The 24,278-nt window shown below is 34.7% G+C and overlaps 1 protein-coding gene across 4 annotated transcripts in view; it reads left to right on the top strand.

Annotated features, from left to right (window-relative positions):
• Positions 1-24,278, top strand: part of LOC140672644 (uncharacterized) — a 132,211-nt gene that overhangs the window by 71,647 nt on the left and 36,286 nt on the right. The gene's annotated exons all lie outside the window — the stretch shown is intronic.

The following is a 24,278-nucleotide window of genomic DNA, read 5'->3' as shown; positions in this document are numbered from 1 at the left end:
TTTGATAATATAAAATTTCTATGAAATATTTTCCTTTTAATTTCGATAATATTACGTAATTTAAGCTTCAGTGAAGATAATATGCCAAGCACTATTAAAAAATAACAAAAATAAAAGTATGTTTTTTACATTTTAAAAAGCTGTGGCCATCTTACCCGAGTTTACCCTAAATATTGACGACTTGATAGCAGAGGAATAAAGGTATGACTGATTGATATGCTCAGCTTCTTTTAGCAGATTTTCAGTTTGAATTCTTCAACTTCTTGAGAATTTAAAAGTCAGTTAAACTTTTTCCGAAGCAAGCGCGACATCTTCGAAGATTGAAAGGAAATAGCTCGGGCTTAATCACGTTAAGTTCTGGCGGCACGTCGATTTGGGCGGAATAGAAATAAAGGAAGAAAGGAAAGGTGCGCTTTCGCTTTTCCCTCCGAATATCTTTGATAAGAGTGAGCGATAAGTTACTCGAAGCCACTTCGGAAACCCTGGCAACGCCGGAGGGTTTCACGATGATTCAGCGCCAGCTGCGGCCTCGAAGAAGAAGGTGGAGGCGGAGGAGAAAGAGGAGAAGTGCCTCGAAATTTGTTAGTCAAAACCACCGAAAACGCATCGATCCCTCGGCGACGTATTAAATGTATACGTCACCCGGAGCGCAATATCCGACGAGGTGAATTTCCATCTTGTATTAATCCACTTCCTGCTATCTCCTTGGGCGATCGTATCGGCCGGAAGTGCGTCGTCGTGACTTGCATCGAAAAGGCAGGTAGGGTAGAAATAGTTGAAGTAATAATTACGAGAGAGTATTTGTCATCACACAAAGTAGCGATAAAATAGCTGACACGTTTCAACGCTTTGTGTGCGATGTATTACTTTCTTGAAAGTTCATTTATTTCACGTGAAATTTTTATCAACCGCCTGGATCATGTCAAACTTTGTAGCACGTCTGTCGCAGGAGATACACGCACGTCATCATTTATTAAATTACAATTACATTAACTTCTCGCGTGTAGTGAAGTTATTATTAATAGTAAAAATATCTCTTAAAAAAAACTCGAATATATCAAATACATTATTCAAATATCTTTTAATTTCCGAAAAAAAAAAGAAAATTAATTTTAAAGTTTCCTCAAATATACTTGAAGATTCAAATTTATATTCAACTCCTCGGGCACTGTAATTTAAGTTTATCTCAGCGTCGCACAAGCTCGACAAAATTCGTGCAACTTGCTTCTGAAAGTTTACATTAAACACGACAAAAGTTTTCATATTTTCGGTCAATATTTCGTAAAAACCAACAGATTCACATCTGATCTTCGCCAAATAGCCTGAAACGTACGTGCCGGAACAACGGGGGTTGTCCGGAGATTGAAATATAATTTCAATCGTTAAAAGAGAGAGAAAGAAAGCACAATAAAGGACAGAGATTCTAGAATAAAAGAGAGAAGACGGAAGAGAGAGCGGAGCGAGGGTGTTCTGCCGTTCGCAGAATACCGTCCACCGGCACAAAATGGGGGGATGATAGGTCGACCAGTTGCCCGTATTCCACCCCACCGGCCACCACGTCGGGGATGAAGTATGACTCACCCGTCGCCACCCCTGTGTTTTTCGACTCGCCGTGACTCCCCCAGTACCGCTGCCGAATCTGTTCGTCGACCGATCTCCCCCTCGTCGTATTGCCGTGGAGTCGGCGCGAAAACGAGCATTATCATAATCCGTGGTGACAGCGGCGAAAAGAAAGATGCACTATCGGGACGCGTGCAGACTCAGGTGTCCGAACGTCATTGTTCGCGATGCGTTTCGTTTGCTCGTTACGAAAATCGGGGTGCCGCTCCTTTCGGGGGCAACGGGTCGTCATGGCCGATCAGTGGCCGAAGTTAATTCGAATTTTAGGAGAGAATGAAAGTGCTAGCGATATAGGGGAGATTGTATTTTGCAATCTCTGTGTGCTCGCGAGCTGGAAATGATAGGAATTGACGACGAAGGGTTATTGTCACAAAGCGTATTCTTTTTTAATCTTATTTATAATATCGAATTTTTTATATTGTATAAATACATGAGAGAATGTTACTATGTGTTTCAGTCGAATGAGTTTAAAAATACTATAAATTATCAATATTAATTTTTTTTAGCTCTAAAGAACGATGTAATTCTTTTTTTAAAGTTTTTATCAAGAAAAATTCAGTTTAAGGCTTTTGTAGAGAAAATAGTTTTCCACAAATATATATAATGAAAAACATGAGTATTATAATATACATATATATTAACAAAGATAGAAAATAATCTCAAATTAAATAAAACAACGTTACTTTTTTCGAATAATTATTTATACCATCAATATTCTCACACCATATAAAAATAAAGAACTCGTATGTCTGCACCATATTTAGTTCCATCGTTAAGGGACGGAGAGCGTCTCGTACCATGACATCAAAATAAAAAGAACAGAATCTAATCCACACGTGGCGCAGACAGGACAGAAGATCTAATTTACATGCGGTGGAACGGATGTCATCATGGTGGTTTGGCAAACGAATTAATCTCGTTATTTTTAGTTTTCTAAATATATATATATATATATATATATATATATATATATATATATATACATATAGTATCCATAAAAGATTCGGATTAATATTCAACGAAATTACAAAAATGTTTCCAAACAATAAAACATTTTTTTTTATGTTTTTTAATTTCCAACAAATTCCTTTGCATTATAACGCATAATTTTCATTCGCATTCTCATTTAATTTGTACTTGCAAAATTTGTAATTAATTAAAAAAAAAAAATTTATCGAAATGCAAGCGAAAGGAAGCAGCGATCGAATTATCCTCGAAGGTTCGCCCTCTTATCTCGTCTGTGGAGTACTATTCTGAATTTCGTTAGGGAACAACCCTCCCTATTCAATCGCCTCGTGCCTTGTGCGAGTTGAGAGACGGTTTTCGATGTCGGAATGAGATTGCGGGGTGCGGTCCCTTCGAAGGTGGAGAAACACGGATTTATGCCTTCCGTATGGCCATACACGTGGACGAGGAAATGCACTTTCAGGTGATCATTATTGCTGTCACACAGAAGGAAGAGAGAGGAGGAAACCGCGACTCAGACTGCGACCATCCATCGCAGGAGCGGAGGTTATTTACCGTCATTGTCCGGCCGATCGATAACGCGCGAGCGGAGAATTATCGTCTCGTATAGTCGGGAGAGAGACCCTCCCGTCTATTTTATTTTGGCTTCAATTGTAGGAAATTGGCACGAGCTTGTCATAAGTTCGTAATAAGTGCACTTTCTCTTTCGTTTGATATACATGTTATCGATTTTTCTTTCATTTTCGTGCTTATTCGTAATTATTGAATTATACATAATTTTTCTTAGATAATTTCATACAACGCATAAACATATATTAATACACAATTATCTACAATTACGTAAGGACGATCTACGAAAAAAAGGAACTTAAATTATTTTGCTATAAGTATATTCGCGCAAAAATTTATTTTTTTATATTAAATTTATATTTTATATCATTTCTTCTTCGATAGAACAAAATTGGCAAAATTTACTCTCGTTGTCTGTAAACTTATATTGATGATTTTCTCAAATTTTTCTTCCTCGTGATTTTGCATATCTCATATATGGTGTAACATACTCTCATCTTCGCTTCTTCATTCGATGCCTGGTTAAAAGATTAGGGTCCCTCCAGTCTGGCGCCAGGCAATAATAAACCGCACGCCCACGTCGAGCTGACAAGGTTTTTCTCATCGCGAATCAAGGTCTGTACATCGGAATCGCGCTGAACGGACTTCACGAAATGTACGCGAACAAGCCGAGGAAATTGATCTCGCATACGTTGCTCTCGCACGGTGAATCGCTCAGTCATCTGCTCGTCGTGTTTAAAGCGCTGACCCCGGTTAAGAATAATTTTTATGTAATCGCGAATTTCGTAACCTTGTCATGCTATGACAGAATCGATCGAATAAAGTTGTAAGTAAGAGGTCTGTGCTTAATTATATCTGTCAACACTCTCACAATATCTTTGTCATTTTTCCAAGAATTTTTTAACGAGATACTCGATATAGTAATTGACCAGGGTGTATACTCCCGGGAAAAACCTGGAAAACCTGATATTCTCAGGGAATTTTATTATACCTTGAAAACTCATGGAATTCTCATGGAATTTCGTTAGGATTCAGGGAATTTAAAAAAATGTCAAAGAAGTACTTATTTTAAAATTTTTTTTATAAAAATTTAAAATATTTTAAGTTTAAAATCTGCTTAAAATATATATTTTTTTTTTGTTTATGTCTATATATAAAATTGTTTAAAATATATGTTTTTTGTTTATGTCAAAAAATGATACGCTAAAATAAATAAGCTTATTTTAAAATTGCATCTAAAAAGATTTTAATTTTACCTGGAATTTTGAACAAAAATACCTGAAAGATCCTGGAATTCTCAGGGAATTTTTTTACAGAATATGAGTATACACTCTGTTGACATTTCTCTGACACACTAATGAGAAACCTTATTTAAAATAGAATAAACTGAGCGCTGTTTACGTACTGTCAGAAATGTGAGAGATCGGCTGTTATTTTTAGCCGAGTTAAGGGAAGAGGAAGATATTAATTGTCAGATCACCAAGTATCATTAAACCGCGATATAGAGGAAACAGCTGATCAAAGATTATTAACGAACGAAATTGCAGTAGCATTAACGCAACGAGCGTTAGTTTATTCTGTTTTAAATAAGGTTTCTCATTAGTGTGTCAGAGAAATGTCAACAGAGTGTATACTCAAGTTCTGTAAAAAAATTCCCTGAAAATTCCAGGATCTTTCAGGTATTTTTGTTCAAAATTCCAGGTAAAATTAAAATCTTTTTAGATGCAATTTTAAAATAAACTTATTTATTTTAGCGTATCATTTTTTGACATAAACAAAAAACATATATTTTAAACAATTTTATATATAGACATAAACAAAAAATATATATTTTAAGCAGATTTTAAACTTAAAATATTTTAAATTTTTATAAAAAAAATTTTTAAATAACTACTTCTTTGACATTTTTTTAGCGTTAAATAAGTTCTGACTCATTATATATGACATACTAAAGTGATACGATGTCCATTAGGAACAGATTGTACAACGGGGTAAGCCGTAAATTCAATCGATGGTACTGTTGTCACGTTCAGGAATTTGTGTATAGTGCGGGCGGCTCCTTACCTGGCCTGATTAGGTCTTTTCGGTCTGGAATGTCATTTATCACCGAACGGGGGGACCGCTTCGGAGATGCAGGGAACCGATGTCCGACGAAACCTAAAACGGAAGACAGACCACACTGTCACAAAAGGCCTCCGTGAGACTTAAATGAATCGCTTAAAAATCGTCGCTTCGCGTTGCCGAAGAAACGGCATTTTTAAAAACCGCGTGATAAGTACAATATTAAATTTGCGTGAGAGTTCATTTTAATTATAATTTTAGAATTATCATCCTTGGTGATTTTCGTTAACTGTAATTAATTAATGTTTAATCGCATAAGTATAAAGTACGTAGTTTATTTTTCACATTTTCTTTAGTTTCTTCGATAGAAAATAGTCTATAAAGTTTTATTTTTTTCGTTTTTCCACTGCAGCCTTGTCGTGTAAAACATTTATGGATATTTAATCAAGATCTTTTACTATACGTTTTTTATGCAGCTCGGGTAAAATACAATCGTGATTAAGAATAAAAGTCAGTTTTGATTTTCAGGAGATTAACTGAAGAAATATGAACCTATTTAGTCTAGGAAAAAATCATTCCGTACGTATTGGCCGCTCGTGATACGTCGAAAGTGTATTCGCCGATAAGGCAAGGAACGCATCGTAAACAGTCTAACAGAATTTATGCTAAACGCTATGTCGTTTCTCTCTTTCTATCTCTCTTCCGGTATTGCTATTCCACACTTAACAGGCGCCACTTTTCGCCCCGCTCTCTCCATTGTGCATTACAAGATAACCCTCTTCCCGGTCTACTCGCAGAGGGTATCATCTTTCTCATTATAAGCCCCTCGACGTGAAATGAGAGCGTAACGTAAAAGCCGGTTATGAAAATGCATATTTCGTCGAATATCACCGTTATGCATTTTTGATCGTCAGCAAAAGAAACGCGAGCGTCTTTGAGATAATGTCTCGAAACGCGACGCACGTTTTATCTTACGAGTACAAGTTTACAATTTATTTAATTTATCAATATATAATATTAATAATATTAATTATACGCAAAACGCGTATAATTAATTTGCACCTATGCAGAAAATAAATTAAGTATCTATATATTGATGATTATATTTTTTTTAATAAATTCAATTAATAACAATAGGATATATATATATATATATATATATTCGAGTTGTAGAGGACAGTATTTTTTGTCGTTCTTGGAAATTAGTATTATTGATTCGAATGTTTTGCTTGTGATCACTCCAGTGATGCGTATCCTTCCCGAATCATTTTCTTGTATCCCGAGGAACATTACGGAGACCCTGTACTCGTTCAGGGAAGCCACATGTGTCCCTAATGCGTGCGCAGACGAATGAGCGGCACTTATTTCTTCTTCTCGTAGCTCTCTGCTCTTTTGTGATTCTTCTTGTCGAGATCCCTCTCTCGTATCCCTGGCTCTTCAACACTGACGGGAATTCAGGGCCGGCGCGATAAACATCCGTTCGCAATCGCGCAGCGATTGCATTTTTTTGTTGACATTTTCGACCGATAATCTCGTTTGCTTCGACAATCGAGCCGCGACGAGCCGCAAAGTTTTCCTCTCGCATTTTACGGACACAGTTACTAGTTTTAGCTTCTAAATTTGTAACGAAATTAATTGTAAATAGAATGATCTTTCTGTACGCGATGCAAACGTTCCTCGAGCATCTTTCCACAAAAGGATCGTTTGATTTTTGAGCGACAACCTCCCTGAAGAGACAAGAACACGGCGGATGAGAGACAATGGGAGGATTACGGGACCGCCTCGTGTACCTCCTCATACCTCATTCAGTGCTCATTGCTGCGCTTGTACTCGACACAAAGGATTGCTTTTTCGCGGAGAGAAATAGTGATGCCGCCGTACTCGAGCCGGATTAATCGACCGAAACGAGTAGCGCGCGAGACCGGATTAATCGACCGGGACTCGCGGATCCCTCGTCATTCCGCATGACGCGTTTTTCCGCGGGGTGCCGGAGCGAGTGACTCGCCCGTGAATGCCGTTACAAGCGAAAGCACTTTTGATTATTTAATATACAATTTTGGCTCACATTTGTTGTTCAGGATACATCGGATCCGCATTTGTGTATTTCTAAAAAATATATATTTATGTAATTCAGTTAAATAGTAGCCGATACATTTGAAAAAAGACGAGATTTTATATTCCGTGTGTATTATTTGATTATTTGAAAAACTATTTATTCTAAAAAGACAATAATAAATACATATATCTATATGTTTTTAATGCATAATTATAGAAAGTAATTATTTAAATTTTATTTATTTATTAAATATATTATAATTATTTTTTCTTGATTTATAAAATTAATATACAGATGTGAATTATTATTTTACACTAATTAATTTTTATTAAAAGGAATAGTTTACGTGATTGTTGTTATTTTCTATTTTTTTAAACATTTGTTGTAAAAATAGGCAAAGAATTTTAATTAAAGGAATGAAACGTTTCAGAATTTCCTGAAAATTTCACATTCTGGAGTCGAGTGGAATTTAGAAATTCCATCAGGTTTATCGCGACAAAGATTAGTGGCTAGATAGGGAACGGAGAGACAAAGTGCAAGACGGTAGATAAAAGGGTTTGCGAGGTCATGGTCAGCCAACTATGCTGGGTCACGTGAAGCTGCGCGAGCTTTTCACGTCGAGTCACGAAGCTCCCGCACGCTAACTTGCGTTTTCAGTGTAATATGTAAAATACGATACTCGCGCTTCCCACGCTCTCCACTTCCTGCTGTCCTGCAAGCCTGACTAATCGATTCGAGCAGATCGAACGATCGATAAGCTGACTCTGCGAGATATCTCGATGTCGGGCTGCGGAGCTCAAAGACCGAGGAAACGAATTAAAATGTATCACGCAGTTTGTTTATAGACTCGAGGGTATTAAATGTCGCCTTTATTCATTTAGCAAAGTATTACATCTTCGAAAACATTGACGTCTTCCGATAGCTGATCATCATCGATGTTGAAATCTCTATCGTGAAATCTATTTCGGATTCTCTTTGAAAGCTGTTCGATCTGTTATCGCCGAACCCCGAGCTCCCTTCTGGCATATTTATGTTTATCGTCTTCGCCCTATACATATATCGCCGATGGGCATTTTTATTTTCGACGACGAGGCGATCTCATCGCCACTGGAAGTTCCCTCGTGCCGGTTTTACAGTGTAATTACCGAGATCGAGCCCGAGAGATCGTTCAACGTGTTAAGATATACCCCCGCACTTACTGCTAATTAAAAAAATCCCTCTCATCGGCATATCCATTACCCGCGTTGATTATATCTTACGTAATATCGATTGATATCTTCACGCTTTCGACTATATTATCACGCGCTGTCGATCATTATTAATTGTAACATTTATCTCCGCTGACTCAATCAGCCTTTTTATCCCTTTGAAAGGGGAAGTTATCCCGAAAAAATCCCAAAAGTCTTGTAATAATTTTAACGAGAGAAGAATTTTTATTAAGTGTGAAAACATAAATTTAGCAATGAGGAGAATTTCAGGTAGGAATATTGAGTCTCTTTAATGTTGATCGCCTAGTTGCTTACGTAATTTTCAAATTTGTTCCTTGCGCATATTTGCATATAATAGAATGTTAGGTGTATATAATTTAATAGATAACATACTCATATAGATTATTAAACCGATCGTTTCAGGATTGTTCTACGTGTATGCATCGATAAATTCCAAAATGCACTGATCTACAGATAATCATCTACAGATACATAAATTTATAGATAGTTTGATCTAAAGACTTGTTGGTCTATAAATTGTCGAGACGCGATGGGTCCGTTCGAGTAGATCAGATAGATTATTAGATTAACAAGCTTTATAAGCTGGAAGAGAACGAGATCTACAGATTATATCGTTCGTTGGATCTTTCTCTTCTATACTCTGCGTCTTTTTACTAAACGATCACATTTTATCAAGCGAATATAAGCGAGAGATGGTTAAGTTTTTAGAAATTTATAACAGATAATTATTGAAATTTAAATAAAGATAAAACAAAAATATTAAAATTTATTTTTATTAACAATTTATTTTCGAATAAAAGGTTTATTTATATTTTGCCAATTTCTCAGAAGCTTGCAAAAATTACAAGTATTTTTATATAATAATAAATTAATAGAGATATTTTAAACATACCTTTTTATTCTATTATTTTTTATTATTTTATTCTATTATATTTTATTTTATGATTTTAAACATATCTTTTTATTCTACTAAAAAAAAAACTAATGTGCGACGATCTTAATCGTTTTTTTAAATAGCATAGACTTTTCTTTAGCAAAACATTATCGTATAAAATCGAATTCTCGCACAGGAGGAGATTCGGTCATTGATTTTGATCGATTGTTTCCTCATAAGTCCCACACGTCTATTTATAGACGTGAATAAAATTGCGTTTTGTTCGATTAGAATTGTTCACGCTAAGATGATGAAGGTTGTGAGCAGAATGCAACCGGGCAGATGTCGAGCAGCTGCCGCGGTAAATTGCCTTCGTGCCTTGCATTTAATTCGCGATCGGTTGTCTTCGCTCGAGGCCGAGAGCTAGGCTCTGTCCGAAAGTTCTCGCAGCTGTCTCGGAATAGTGTCGACAACGATGCTGTCGTTTGCCTATTGACCCTTTTAGCGCTCCTCTGCGCTCCATTTTACCTCATTTGGTATTCGCCCCCGATTATCTCATCGATCGCTCGTATAAGATGTCTTTATGGAAGCACTTAACCGATCTGGAATCAATCTTTCCTCACCAAGGATTTTACCAAATGTTACCCTTTTCAATTATTCATGGAATTAATCAAATATCTGAAATGTGTGAAAAATATGTATTTTTAAGTACAACTATCTAGTAGGAAAAAGAGAAGACAGCGAGCATTTAAAGAGAAATTTACATGGCTGTTGCGTGTGTCTTATCGTGAAAATGTATTTCTAACATCTACACTCGTGCATAAATATATATTTTAAATAATTTCTTGAGACACTTAATCTTTCTTAATTTTGTAAATTGTGACTTTTATGTCTGTCACAAGATCCTGTTATTTCCACTTTCACTTTTGAGATAAAACTTTCGATCTTATCGGTCGTCTGCGCACTCGTTATTATCGTTAAAATCAAATAGACTGCATACGCGACGAGTATTGCGGAGAACCTGAACACCTTGTATATCGTTTAATCGCGCCAGCTCGGCGTTCGGTATACGATTCAACGAGTATCGAGAGATAAAACCACTCGCGTGCGGTCGCGCGCGAGTAGTTTGGTTTATTATAATTGAACGCGCACGATTATGTTATTCCGGCGCACCCTATACGCGATTTTAACGTTCGGCACGATTGCCGATTTGCATGTGCCTGCAACGCGTTGGAGCGCGAAGGAATCGTTAGGAAAACCGATGACGCGCTATTAACGAAGCTACAGAGCTTGGGCAAAGTGACGTGCGTTTTATGATTCCCTCCATTTCAGAGAGAGAAAGAGAGAGAGAGAGTCCCCACCTCTCGATGTCGTTCCTCATAATGGCATTGTGTCCGCTGGATTATATACGCCGTAAAATACAGTATCTTATATTGGGATTAGGCGAGTCTAGAGAGATGCATAACGAAGGTTTCCGACCGTTTCACGAGTCATTTTGTTGCGCTGGCGCATAAAAAGCGACGATGGATATCCATTTGCGAACCGCTACATGTCACAGCATTTATAATTTAAGAACGAACAATTATTTCGGAAGATAATCCGATATTCATTAAATACGATGAAATACGCGCCGCGTTTGTTGACACAATTTTATTACATCACGTTACATTGATTATCACGCCCTTAATTTTATACTACTTAAATTAATTAATTTTCTCAACGGTAATTTGTTTCAATATAAAAATACATATATTTTTCAGAGTTTTATTTTTTCTATGTCTCTTTTTATTATAGAAAGAGAAATTTTCATAGAAAAAGAGACAATACGTTTTTCATAGTTTAATGTTTAATGGGATATAATATGCAAATTATCTCAGTAATATTGGCGCGTGCCCGAGCATGTACTTTTTTAGGAGGGAGGGGACACTCAGTCTCTCTCTCTCTCTCTCTCTATATATATATATATATATGTATCTCTGCGACTATGGCGGTAAAATGACCGGGCCGGGCAGAATAAATTCGCATGTCTGTTGAGGGTAGATAATGTGAGTTTATCGCCGACGCGTGTCCCCAATGGTCCGTGAGATTAATTGGAAATTTAGGATAAATATGGCCGGTCCGCGAGGACCGAGGCGAGCGATCAATATAATTATATCTAGTTTTCTTGTGGACATCATTGTTTAGAGGAAAAATAGTGACAAAATGTTATGAAAGTTTGATAATTGCTTTCACCGAAATAAAGAAAGAACGAATTTCAAGAAAAAAATCTATATTTTTATAACTTCTTAAAAAGAATTATTTTTTGTCCTGAATTTAAATAGAATTAAAAATAACTTTGACGAAAATATAAAATATCAAAGTAAACAATTTCTTTTTTTCAATCTCAACATCAGTCTATTTTTTCGTAAAAATATTTGTATGCAAATGTTTGTATAAATAGGTTTCTTTTGTTAAATTAAAACGTATATCCTCTTTAACGAAGTTTAAAAACTCTTTATCTGTAACAATACCGAACAATATAAATTTTTCCATTCTTTTGATAAACCGATAAAATTCTCTCATGTAGAAATCACAATATGCTCTTGAAAAAATAAACAAGATAATAAACAAGCCATCGGGATTGTTGGTAAGCTTTGAAAATAAAATCTGGACATTGAAATTGTAATAAAGGCGACTATTCGGGCCAGCAACCCTCGTTGCGACAACAAGGGGCGGAATGTACCGGGTGAAAAATGCGGACGGGGCAGCGTGCGTGGGCGAGACATGGCCAACGTAAACACGGAGGGACGAGCCACGCGCGTCTTTCGACGCAGTAAGTTACAGCAAACGGCATCTCGCCCATTACATGGATTCATAAGAGAAACACGCGCGCACGAGGGGATTGGGCGGAGAACCACGCCTAAACGCATAAAAATATCGGAGAGCCGTGGGCGTGCAGGACCGATAGTTCTTCGTCTACTAGTCCTCGAAAACGAGACGATGAATATCAGAGTTTCTTGTTCCCCTAATTTTTTTTTCTTGAGGGGGAGGGGGGGGGGGAGAGTGAGCAACATGTGATATGGTATATCGAGTTTTACGGCCTTAAGCCATGAAAGCATCGGACATGCGACAATATTAATATGTTCTTGGCTCTTGAAATGTGCATCGCGTTGATTTTATTTATTATGAAAGAAAGAGGAAGAGAATCGAGTTGAGAAAAAATTAAATTAGCGGATGGATAGTGTATTTTGAATTAGCGATATTGTGTTTCTCGTGTATTTAGATTGATAAATACTTCTTTTTACAAACAAGATAAAAATGTTTAATAAAAATAATCAATTAAGATGTTAAATTCTTTGAAGGGAAAATTAGTAATTAATTTTCAAATATAAAAATGAGGAAACTATACAAAATTGATACAAAAAAATAAAGAAAATAATTATTATTCTTAATTCAACTTAGTGCAAAAAAATGTAATCTTGTTGATGGATCAAAAATAGAAAAAATATTTATTATGTCTAATTTTATTTAAAATGATTCTTAAATATTAAATTAGACTAATTAGGACAATTTAATGTTATTAATTTAATTAATTCTTTGCATTAAGTATTAAAAATAAGTGTTAATCTATTATTATTAATTTAAAAAATCAAACCTTACTTCAGTCATTTAATGATATAAAATTATAAAAATTAATATAAAAAATATTTGTGATTAAATTGATTTTTAATTAGAGAAATAAATTGATTATAATCGGTCTTTATAAACTTTACATATTTTATATATGTATGTGAAAAAAAAAGATTTAAAAAAATTATACATATATAAAAATTCGAGTTTTTTATCGCTATTTATTTATTGTAATTTAAATTTAGTTTAGCATTATAACGGGATGGAAATATCGATTATTTTGTTTGTGACTATCTCACTTTATGGCAGATAAACCTCGTGTCGCATCAGCCGGTAGTGACTTCCGCTTGTCCAGACATCCCGTCGTTGTTTCTTCTCGAAGGTGCGCTTTTGTCGCCTCTGGGATGCGACGTGCGATCGGAATGAGAATGAATAGAGTGGCTCGTCTGGATTATGCCCAGTGTCTCTCCCAGTCCTTTCCTCTCAGAATATATAATCGCTTCAGCGGAAATCGTCGATCTTCTCGTGTTATTTACGCACTGAACGCTTCTTAATACATTTATTTGTTAGTCGTTCGATTTTTATTATAAAATAAGAATACAGTCTGAAAGTGAGTAAAGATATAAAATAAAATGTAACACGATATATATTAATTGTCGAGATTCTTATTATTAATTTAATTAATTATTATATTAATTCAATTGTATAAATTGATATAAATTGTATTAATATAAATTGATAATTTACTGTTATTCACGACAGAATTAAGCTATCCTTTTTAATTTTATTTAGCGCGCTGGTAATCATTTTAATTCTATTTGTAAATTTCATTCTCGCGAGAAGAGAAAAGAGCGAGGAGACAACATGTATCGAAGAAACGTTGATGGCACTTTGGTACCTCACAATAACAATAGACCTTATCGACAGTTTGGTCACGTTGCGGTAGCGAGTGCAGACGCCCTTTTGAATATTTAATGCATTTTATTCAGGAAAGATGGTCACTGGTGCTACGTGTCGTAATAGAAAAGTGTTATCGCGCTTTACTTCCGTAGCTGGTTTTAATATTGTTGTCGTTAACGCGAACTTTGCACATCCTACGCGAACAGCGAGGCAAGTAAGTATACAGTTTACAGTGACTTTGTTTGAATTAGTGAACGTTTCCTATCGAGTCTCTGAGATAATATTATCGTGGTATTTTGCATTAATTTAATTTATCTGTAATGCTTTTATATCCTTTTTCCTTTAAGCATTTCTCTCATAACGCGATAAATTAAAATTGTTAGAGAAACGTTAAAGAAATTTTCTGAAAGTGTGAGAAATTACTACCAGCCAAGAGACCGCCAACTTGTTCCCCGAGGTAATCTTTTACGATGCACTTTTTTTTTTCACGGTGTGAATCTCGGAAACGATCACAAAATCGACTGCTCGACAGAATCTCTTCTAGTCGTTTACGCGGTTGTACGTCGTATTTTTCTCGAGACCCTTCGGCGCTTATATAGAACCCTGGGGGGGGGGGGTCTCGCTTGCCCTTCACGGTGGCAATAAAAAACGTCTACCACCCATGTGCTCGGTTCAAGGAGACACGAGGCACGTGAAGTCGATGCATCGATATTACGTAACGCTCGATTTTACACCATTGTCTGTAACACTGCGTGGTAATAAAAGGAACGGTATTTCGAGAACGAATTGTAGACGCGACGACAATTTATGGCTCAACGAAGAGTAAAATATGATTTTATGACGATTTATATGACTAGATAAAAATACAACAAAATCGTTATATGTGTCATAAAAATATAACAGAATTTTGACTAGAAGAATATAAAGATATTCTACTAACAGTAGTAGTTATGAACTGTCAAAAGGTTGATGCAATTTACAAAATTTAATTTACAAAATTCATGCGCGACATTAAAATAAAATCTTTATTTTATTAATCATATATAAAAAAAACAAAACGGTTTTTTTTTTGCATGGTGGTCTGTCTGTCTCTCTCTCTCTCTCTCTCTCTCTCTCTCTCTCTCTCCATGACGATGGTCTTTGCGCTCACCGACTGCCGCTCCTTATTGTCGGTTGAAACATGTCACCTCTCACCAGGAAGGACCTCGAATCTGCGGTAAAAATAAACGGCCACCCACGTTTTTTGTTAAATGACGTTTTGTCGATTCTTTCGGCTGCTTTCAATGACTCACCTGCTTCGCCTTTCGTAGTTTTATTTCCCGCTTTGGCTTTCAAGCGCCGCGCCAAACGCTTGAGGTGAGCCGACTCTTTTTTCGTGGAATCGTACGGATCCTCTTCTCACGGGCGAGAATTCTGGGAGTTCCATCGCGGGGAGTCGTTTCTCATCGTTGTAAACCGGTGGATCCGGATCGGCGGAAGATGCAGAAGTTTTCAGACAATCAATAACGGGAATCGTTTGTTCCAAAAATAATCTGTTCTACATACAATTCGGTGATTTTGAGTTACGACCCCGAGAGGAACACGATTATAAAAAAAAAGATCTCTCTCTCTCTCTCTCTCTCTTTCTCTGTCTTTTCTCTCTATATTATGTGCGTGTCAATTATATGTATTTTATCGTGAAACTAACTTGATAATTTTTCATTTGCGCTCTACATTTTGAGAAAATTATTTTTAACTTTGTTAAAATTAATATTAATTCTCGAAAACAATGAAATAATTTTTTTTTAATTTTTTGATATAAGATAACATTGAAATTCGAGCGTCCGTTATATGACGCTACAAAGTTTTCAGAAAGTTAATGGAGAGTATATCTTCGGCAAAACTTGTAGCAGGTCTAAATAGTGGAGTAACGAGAAGCAGGGTATAACTGTGAAGTTAAAGGAAAGCAAACTTTCTTTCAGAGGCGGCGCGTTTTCCTCTTTACGATTTCCAGCGGTGAAATATTTTGAAAAAGACGAGAGTGTTCTCTAATTTCCATCAAAGTCACTCTTTCCAAACGCATAAAATTATCTGCGATAAATCTCGAAAAAAAAAAAAAAAAAAAAAAGTAAGAGACGAAATTTTTTATTTATACCGAGTAAGAAAGGTTATCTAATGAAGCAAAACGAATAGTGTTATTGAATCGCATGTTATTGGAATAATTAAATATATTTTTTTCTTTTTTATAAGAGAAGATATAATATTAATTTTTATTTTTTTTAATTTTTGCTATATTTAACACATTTTGCACACATTTCGTTAATCCTAAAGCTTCGACGACGACTCTATTCCTTTATGCATGCACAGCCGCTGCTCTCGAGAGATGCGTTCTGCGATCGTCGCGAAGGCACAGACGTATTCTCGGCTCGAGATGATTCAAGCGCGGAATCCGCCATTGAGCATCCAGACGCCGCAGACGTTTAACGCGGAGACTCGTGCCAAGATTTATATATCTCTCCGCGTGTCTCTCTCCCTTTCTCCGTGAGCACAACTTGCTTTTATATTTTAGCGTAGCGCTGTGGAATATTAGAATAGAATGAATTAGAGAGAGAAAGAGAGAGAGAGAGAGAGAGAGATACTTATAGAATCCTGTCGTACATGTTAGAATAGAATGGGATGTGTAGAACTTTTATTTCTTTCTCATGGTGGTCTCTCACATCACGGAAATGTCAATTGCATGTCCCAGAATGCTTTCTACATATCTTACAAAGTTCAATAGCAACAAGGAATTTAAACATTTATTATTAAATGTATGTATATTTGATTTCGAAATCCGTTCTTCATATTTTATTATACTCGCACATGCGAATAAAAATATTTATTTAAACAAAAACGTAACTTTAATATTTTACATTTGAGTATTTATACATCATCTATATTAATATCATTTATATGTCATCTATATTTAAAATTTTACGATTGTAATTTTGCACTTTATTTATATATAATTTTCTAGTGTTTTTTTTTTATTTATCATCTCTAACATATTTAGATTATTATTATTATTGCAGATGGTTACATTTTGGTAAATTAATGTAGAATTACCGGATGTTTTTATATCATTGTTTTGTTGCGTATGTTTTGATAAGAAGATCTCATTATCAAGATTATAAATAATATAAAAATTCTACTTTTTTTCTATTTTCTCGTTAAAACGCGCGCCCACAATCTCCTTCCGTCTCTCTTCATGAAAATGCAAGACACGACGGTGAATGCATTTTCTTTGACGGTCAGGGCCGGTGGGTGGCACGAGGTGACCAACCTATGGTCGGCTCGAAATAGAAGTCGACGCTCTCCCGGTCTCTTCCCGTTCTCTGATCTATTTATAATCGACGACTTTGATCTCTCTCTTTCTTCGCGGGATACGGTTCTTCTCGATCGACACTCGGTAACTTTTATTATATTACACGCGCGTATCGACAAAGCCATCATCGCGTCAAATTTAACAACAAAAAGCGAGTTTATAAACTGTGTTTCTACTATCACTTGAAAATATATTTTCGAAAAAAAGAAAATTCTTTCTCGTTTATAATAAGAAAAGGTATATAGATAAGGTATAGATGGAGAACGGATGGGAAAATAACAACCTCGATATAGCGGTGAAAAATGTTGTCGACCCTAATCGAATAAAAAAACAATAGCTGCCTTCTCGTTTTTTTTCATGACCCATTCTGCCTGTATTCTCGTGATCTAACCGCTTGTAGGTGATCTTTTTTTTTTTTTTTTTTTTTTTTGCATGACAAACAACACGTGACAGACACATATCCAGCATCGGTGATCCTAATTCGAGATCAGCCTGTCAATATTTTTACTTCCGCTTTTCGTTCCGGTTCCTGGTTTTTAAGGGACATGTTCAATATGTTCTTCGTATTTTGGGAATAGAGTATATATATATATATATATATATATGTTTCTATATGATATATGACGACGCAGCAGCTGCCATTTTTTGTATTGATGCACGCATAGTATTGGGTACATATATGTGAAAACAATTTAACGGTGAAAAAGAATCAATACGTGTTAAAGATAACAAAAACTTAATAAACAATTATTCTTTTATATTTAGTTACTATATAATCGTAAATTAATCGTTTTTTCTCGATTTCTAGTAAATAATAATTATAGAATTTTCTTAAATTTATTTATGATTAGTAATTCTAAATGAGATTAATAATTATATATAAATACATTTAAACGAATTATGTGTATATATGTTTCTATCTGATCTATCTGATGATATCGCAGGATTTTATACAATTATTATTGCAAATCAATTTGATTGTAATTGATCGATTTACGATAACGATAAGATTTTTCTGTTATAATTGTTGGGATTTTTATTGCTAAAATTGTGAGCTGTGTGTCAATATGTCATGTAATCACATCGTGTCACATTTCGTGACAAGTCTGATCCTTCCCAAGGTGACGCTATAGAGAAAGAGCGAGTTATATTTAAACCCACGTCGGACTAACGATTGGGATGCGTGGATACGCGATGGGACGTGCCTGACGAACGGAAGTACGTTGCAACTGCGGCTGCACCGAGGGGGAGCCATCAGATTGCGAAGGCACAGGAAGGAGTTGATTAATTTTTTTCCGGAAGTCTTTGACGTACAAGATTTTTTAGACATTTTTTTATAAACTACAATCTAAGCGACAATTTTTGCAAACTGCAAAATAATAAAAAACAATTATATAATCAAGTAATCAACATTTTCAACGAGAAAGATGATGTTTCTTTGGTATTAATGAATAAATCTAACGACGTGTAATATAAGAGATTGAGATTCTTCGCTAAAATAAAAAGGTAGAAGTTTTTCCATTACAATTCTTTTTATATCATAAATCCTTTTTCTATTACATTTCTGCTGAAACGAGCGAATGACATTTTGAGAGAGTACGAAAACGGATCCATGCCCAACCGTTGGGATCATCGTCGTCGGCGGTCCGGAAGAGATCGTGCAAGGCGATTTGCTCGACGCTAAATTACACGAGAGAATTGAAGCATCTACGACGATATGAGCGAGCGAAATACTCACTTCCGCGAAACGAGTCAATTCGCTGTCGCTCGTACCGATCCAATATCGTCCAATTGTCAAAGGCGGTCGCGAGAAGAGCCGCGGAAACCTATTTGCGTTGTTCTTGGATTCGTCCGCCTTTTAACCTTTCGTGGAAACCGAAGGAAATTGGATTTAAATTTTTTAACTCACCCTAGAGGAGAAGAGAGAAGCTCAACAGTAACCAAGATTGCGAGCAAAAGCTTACTTTAGAGAATCTTTTTCAATTTCGCAGAATCTTGCATGTTGAAATTATAGAGAATGTCCGATTATTAAATAAAATATAGATTTCTGCGAAAGAACTAGTATGAATCACAACGGACGTAGTTGTTAGCTTACGCGAGTTTATGTTGTCCATTTAAAACGTGCGCTGGGACGTAATGACGAGAAGCGGAGTAAGAGAGGGGAGACGACATTAATCAATTTAGCGTGGTTTATAAAATAATTAATGACTTTAATTACCGCGGTAATAGAACTTTTGTCGTACCTGCGCGCGTCGGGAGATGCGATTACGGCCCCTCGTTTTCCAATGAAGGAAGAAAGGGTCCTTCTTTGTATACGTGCGGATTCAGTTTTGCCCAAAAAGCTACGGACTTTATAAGGAATGGCATCATTTGTTACGAATCTTTCATAATTTTCGACTCGTTCTCCCTTCAAGAAAACACGTTGATTTATAGTTATTGGCTCACCTGTTATTAAGCGACTAATATAAATCCACACCCCTCTAATACTAACGATTCATTAATATTACTTGAAACACTATTTTCAATCCAAGAAAGTCATTATACTTAACTCGGTTTATATTACTCGGTCTTAATATTACGGAGGTTATTCTATATAAAATATATATATATATAAATTTTTTTTTCTGTAAAATAATTTTTAAAGAATGTCTTGAATCAAAATGTTCTTTTTATTGCAAATATATTATTCTGTTTTGATATTATAAAAAGTAGATGCGACAATTCTAAAAAAAAATTTTCTATGGAATATAAACTCTATTTAATAAATGTTTTGCACTAATTAAAACGTGTTGTCTTTTGATTACGAAATTATTTTTCATTGTCACTTTGTTTTTACAGAGGGTAAAAATTTTTATGAAATAAACACATGCTTTACAAAAAAAAAAAATTTGTATGACGTTTATAAAAACTGTAAAACGTAGCTCTCTCTCTCAATATTTAATTACGAGCGTACAATTTTTATCAAATACTTTAGCATAAAAAAATATGCATACATCGTACGTCACGTAATATACACACGCAATAATTTAAAATCGAATAATAAAATTTAATACTAAAATTTTAAATGTACATAATTATATTCAATATTAATATCTCGCATAAATTATTTATGAACGATATTAATATTGAATTATAATAAACAATGACATTAATATTAATATTGACTTACAATAATCAATTCTAATAATCGATGAATATCATGAATCAAAATATATTTAATATCGTATATTACTGACTACGCAAACATACTATATAAATTAAGCTTTTACAAGCTATTTTATATAAAATATAAATATGATATGTTTTTTATAATATGATTTGTTAGAGATTAATAGTGAATTTTATAAGTTTTTTTTATTTTACTAATATATATATTTAAAAATATATCTCTGTGGTTCTAATATATTTTTTTTTTCAAAATAATGATTGTATCAAAAATTTTTAAACCAATATAATATATAATTTTTTAAAAAATCAATCCATTTATCTCATGTACTGTTCAATTTTTGTTAAAATTTATAACTGTTTGCACATAAGCTTTATAATTAAAAGAACAAGAGAGAAAAATGAAAGAAAGAGTATACAACAGATAGAAAATTAATTATTTATCTTTTATCTTTCTATTTTTATTTTTTATTTTCTATTTAATAGTACCTACTTTTTTGGTAATATTATTTTTCTTTTCTTGTTAGTCTCTATTCTTTTGCTTAAATATTAATCGATTATCGCAAAATAGTGATGACTCGCAAACATTTTTATTACGTCAGAGTAACGCGCGTGATAAAATCGTAGATAACCAGCATCCTGTTCACCCATTGTTACGTCGAAGCTGCCAGGCATATGTAACGGCGCTTCGTCCGACGATATTTTTCTCTTTTTCATGGGAGGAAAAAATGTGTGCGCGCGCGCCCGCGTGCACGGATGCAACTCGTTAGATAACCGCTTGCACTTTTTCTTTCGACGGGCGAGAAACGCGATGATTGCAAAAGCTTTCGAACGAAGCCAATCTTAACGCTCGGCTTGTTAATCGTAGCGTGCACAGGGACGAAGGGTGTTTGCCGGTTCAAGGGACAACCGGGCCCTTTATCACGCCGTTCCATAACGAGTCAACTTTTTATCGGCGAAGCAGCGTAATACACGTCGTGAATTATCCCGTTACTCCTCGGAAAAGAATACTTTATCTCGATGCATTTCATATCTCTAATTGCGTCTCACAAGGAGAATGAATTATTATGGTCGATAAAAACTAGGCGAGAGGAGATGTTGCAAGAGATAACAGTCGAATGAGAATCTAACAAGTTAATTGAATCTCTGAAGAATAAAAAATATTTTTGCAAATGTGATTGAAACTAGCGAAACTATTATAAGGATATTCTCGAGATATATTTTTTAGACACATCTCTTGCGTTTATCAGCTGATATTAAATCAAGAAATAGATAAAAATCTAACAATTTAAATGTTTGAATAAACAAAATTAATTTTATATATGTATGTATGATAGACAGAGACAGATATATATTAGCAACCGGAGATTAATAACTACATATATCTTCCGGCTATAAATATTTCAGTGGATCAGAGCAAAACGCGGCTTCCCGCGTAGCCTTTTTAATAATGTAGTAGCATCCTTGATTTTTTACCTCTCCCCGAATGGAGCGAGTGGCTTTGCGTGTCCATTAGCGTTATTAAGATTAACGGTTTATCGGCCAAGATTACACTCTGCCAAAACTACACTTTACTCGTTAAAATTAAATTTCTATCTCAAAGCATGTTGTGTGATTATTGTGTGTATAATCTGGACTGATCTCGGAAATTATATAATGGAATAAGTATATCTCTATAAAAATTCCACTTAGAAAATAGGAAGACGTAATTTGTTCATCAAGTAATTAATTTTAACGCTGCTTTAATTAATTTTAATTAAAAAGTGTGATATTTGTTGTCATTCGGCAATATTTGAATAACATACTTTTTATTGACATTTTAAAACTAGTACAGTGTATGAGTGTGCGTGCGCGATAACCGCGCAGGGAATATCTTTTATCGACATGAAATAAGGAAGCCCTTAGAATTTACAAACTTCTATTCTCACGATACTGGCGTGAATCTTGCAGATGTTCGTGTGTAGATTGCATTTCGCTATCGGTACGACTGCGATAAAATGTTATCAAAAACCGAAGGTACGCGTTTTCTGCGGCTCTTCAAACACCGATTTATCAGAATGAATGGCCAGCAAACTCGATGGGATGACCGAAGCTGCGACCGAAGCGAAGAGATAAGACACGAATCAGCTAGAATGCTCGAATTTCTCCATGTTATCGTCGGATTGATCGAGTAGAGTTTGGAGACGTGTACGCTAAATATTTCTTTGTTTAGTTGCGTATAACTATGTGTACGCCAAACTGTAGATGATATTCTTACGCTGAGAAATGTTTGCATAACAATAATAAAAATTAATTGAATATAAGAATTGTAATAATATTGTTATAAATAAAAATAATTTTTTTCTAATATTAGAATAAAATTAAATTAAAATTTAATTTAATGAATAAAAGATTCTAAAAATAATAATTTTCTAATATTTTATAGCTTATAAGAAAAATATTGAGGAAACTTAAAAATAAAATCTAATTAAAAAATAAGTTTTATAAAAATAAAAAATATATTTAGTAAATTTTGAAGAAATTTAATTAACTAACTTAAAATCTAAAAAAAATATTAAATTAGAATAATTATTTTTTGTAAGCATTATTATTACTTTTTGTAAATTTTTATTACTCAAAATATCATGAATATATTCCTATCTGCTTCAAGTAACAAATTAATTAATTAATAGACTATTATACATGAATCAATACTCATGAATTTCGAAATGATACACGGCGATATATCAGAATTATTGCCTGTATTTTTAACGTTGCGTAATGAGCGATATGGCAATATCGTATTTAATAAATCACGAGTAAATATATTTGTGATTAATGACGATAAATTGTTATATGCATTTCTTTCTTTAATTGAAAGCACACACATCTAGTCGTAACCAATGACATCCGGTATCATTAGCGAGCCTTTTTGTAAAATATCATCCATGTAGACTCGCCCTTATGCTTTTGATACTGGGTGGTACAACAGTAAATAGGGTGCGTGCGATTGATGATACTGCGGGTACTCTCGTCGTAGTAGATAACGGAAGACGACATTGCCTGTTCGAGTCAGCGCGATGAATATTGTGATATTTGTATTGGAGATTCAATCTCATTTATCTTATTCGGCGATCTGCATTTCTATGAAAAAAAAATAGCGGGAAAAAAAAGAATATATATTTACTTTATATTTTACCATCGTCGAATATATAACTAAAAAATTATAATAGAGATTAAACTAACATAGTTATTTTGAAAAATTGTACACATAGATTTATAGTGACATTTTGCAGATTTTTTTTTATTAATATACATTAATAACTTTATTTGATTTATTATTTACGTACGCATTTGTTTACTATCAGCTGATTCATTACCGTCCATTTAAACGACGATTCTTTTTTTCTTTCCAGTTAGATATTGTATTTTTTATTCAAACAGAAAAAGAAATTTAGTCTCGCCATACTTAAAGATAATAAAATGATACAACTCTCTCTTGTTGGCAAGACAATGTCGTGTACTCACGAACGAATTAGTCGTCATACGAATGCGGATGTTAACGAATTATTTTGATTGGGACTCAGGATCTGTGCTGGTACCCACGTGAGGGAAGCGGTACGGTTAGATCTCCGTCCAGCATCGGGGCGACTTGATTCTAGGGATTAGATCGATCTAATTTGCCGCACTGCAGGATGTTCCTCGTTCCCTCGCAAGGATCGCACGGTGATAAGCGGCGGAGTTGAAAGGAATACCGCTTCCGGGCCACGGGTTCCCGCGAATTTGTTGACGTTAGAGTCGGCGGATTTGGATTAGGCACGTCTGATATACACGATCCTCGAATCAGCTGTTTGATAGGAATACATGGTTCCCTAACAAGGAAACACAAATATATTTAATTTAGAT

This window comes from Anoplolepis gracilipes, chromosome 13 (genome assembly GCF_047496725.1).
Source record: "Anoplolepis gracilipes chromosome 13, ASM4749672v1, whole genome shotgun sequence".
NCBI classification, from domain to species: domain Eukaryota; kingdom Metazoa; phylum Arthropoda; class Insecta; order Hymenoptera; family Formicidae; genus Anoplolepis; species Anoplolepis gracilipes.
The sequence above is the reverse complement of the archived record's forward strand: the minus strand, read 5'-3'. Positions and strand labels throughout refer to the sequence as shown.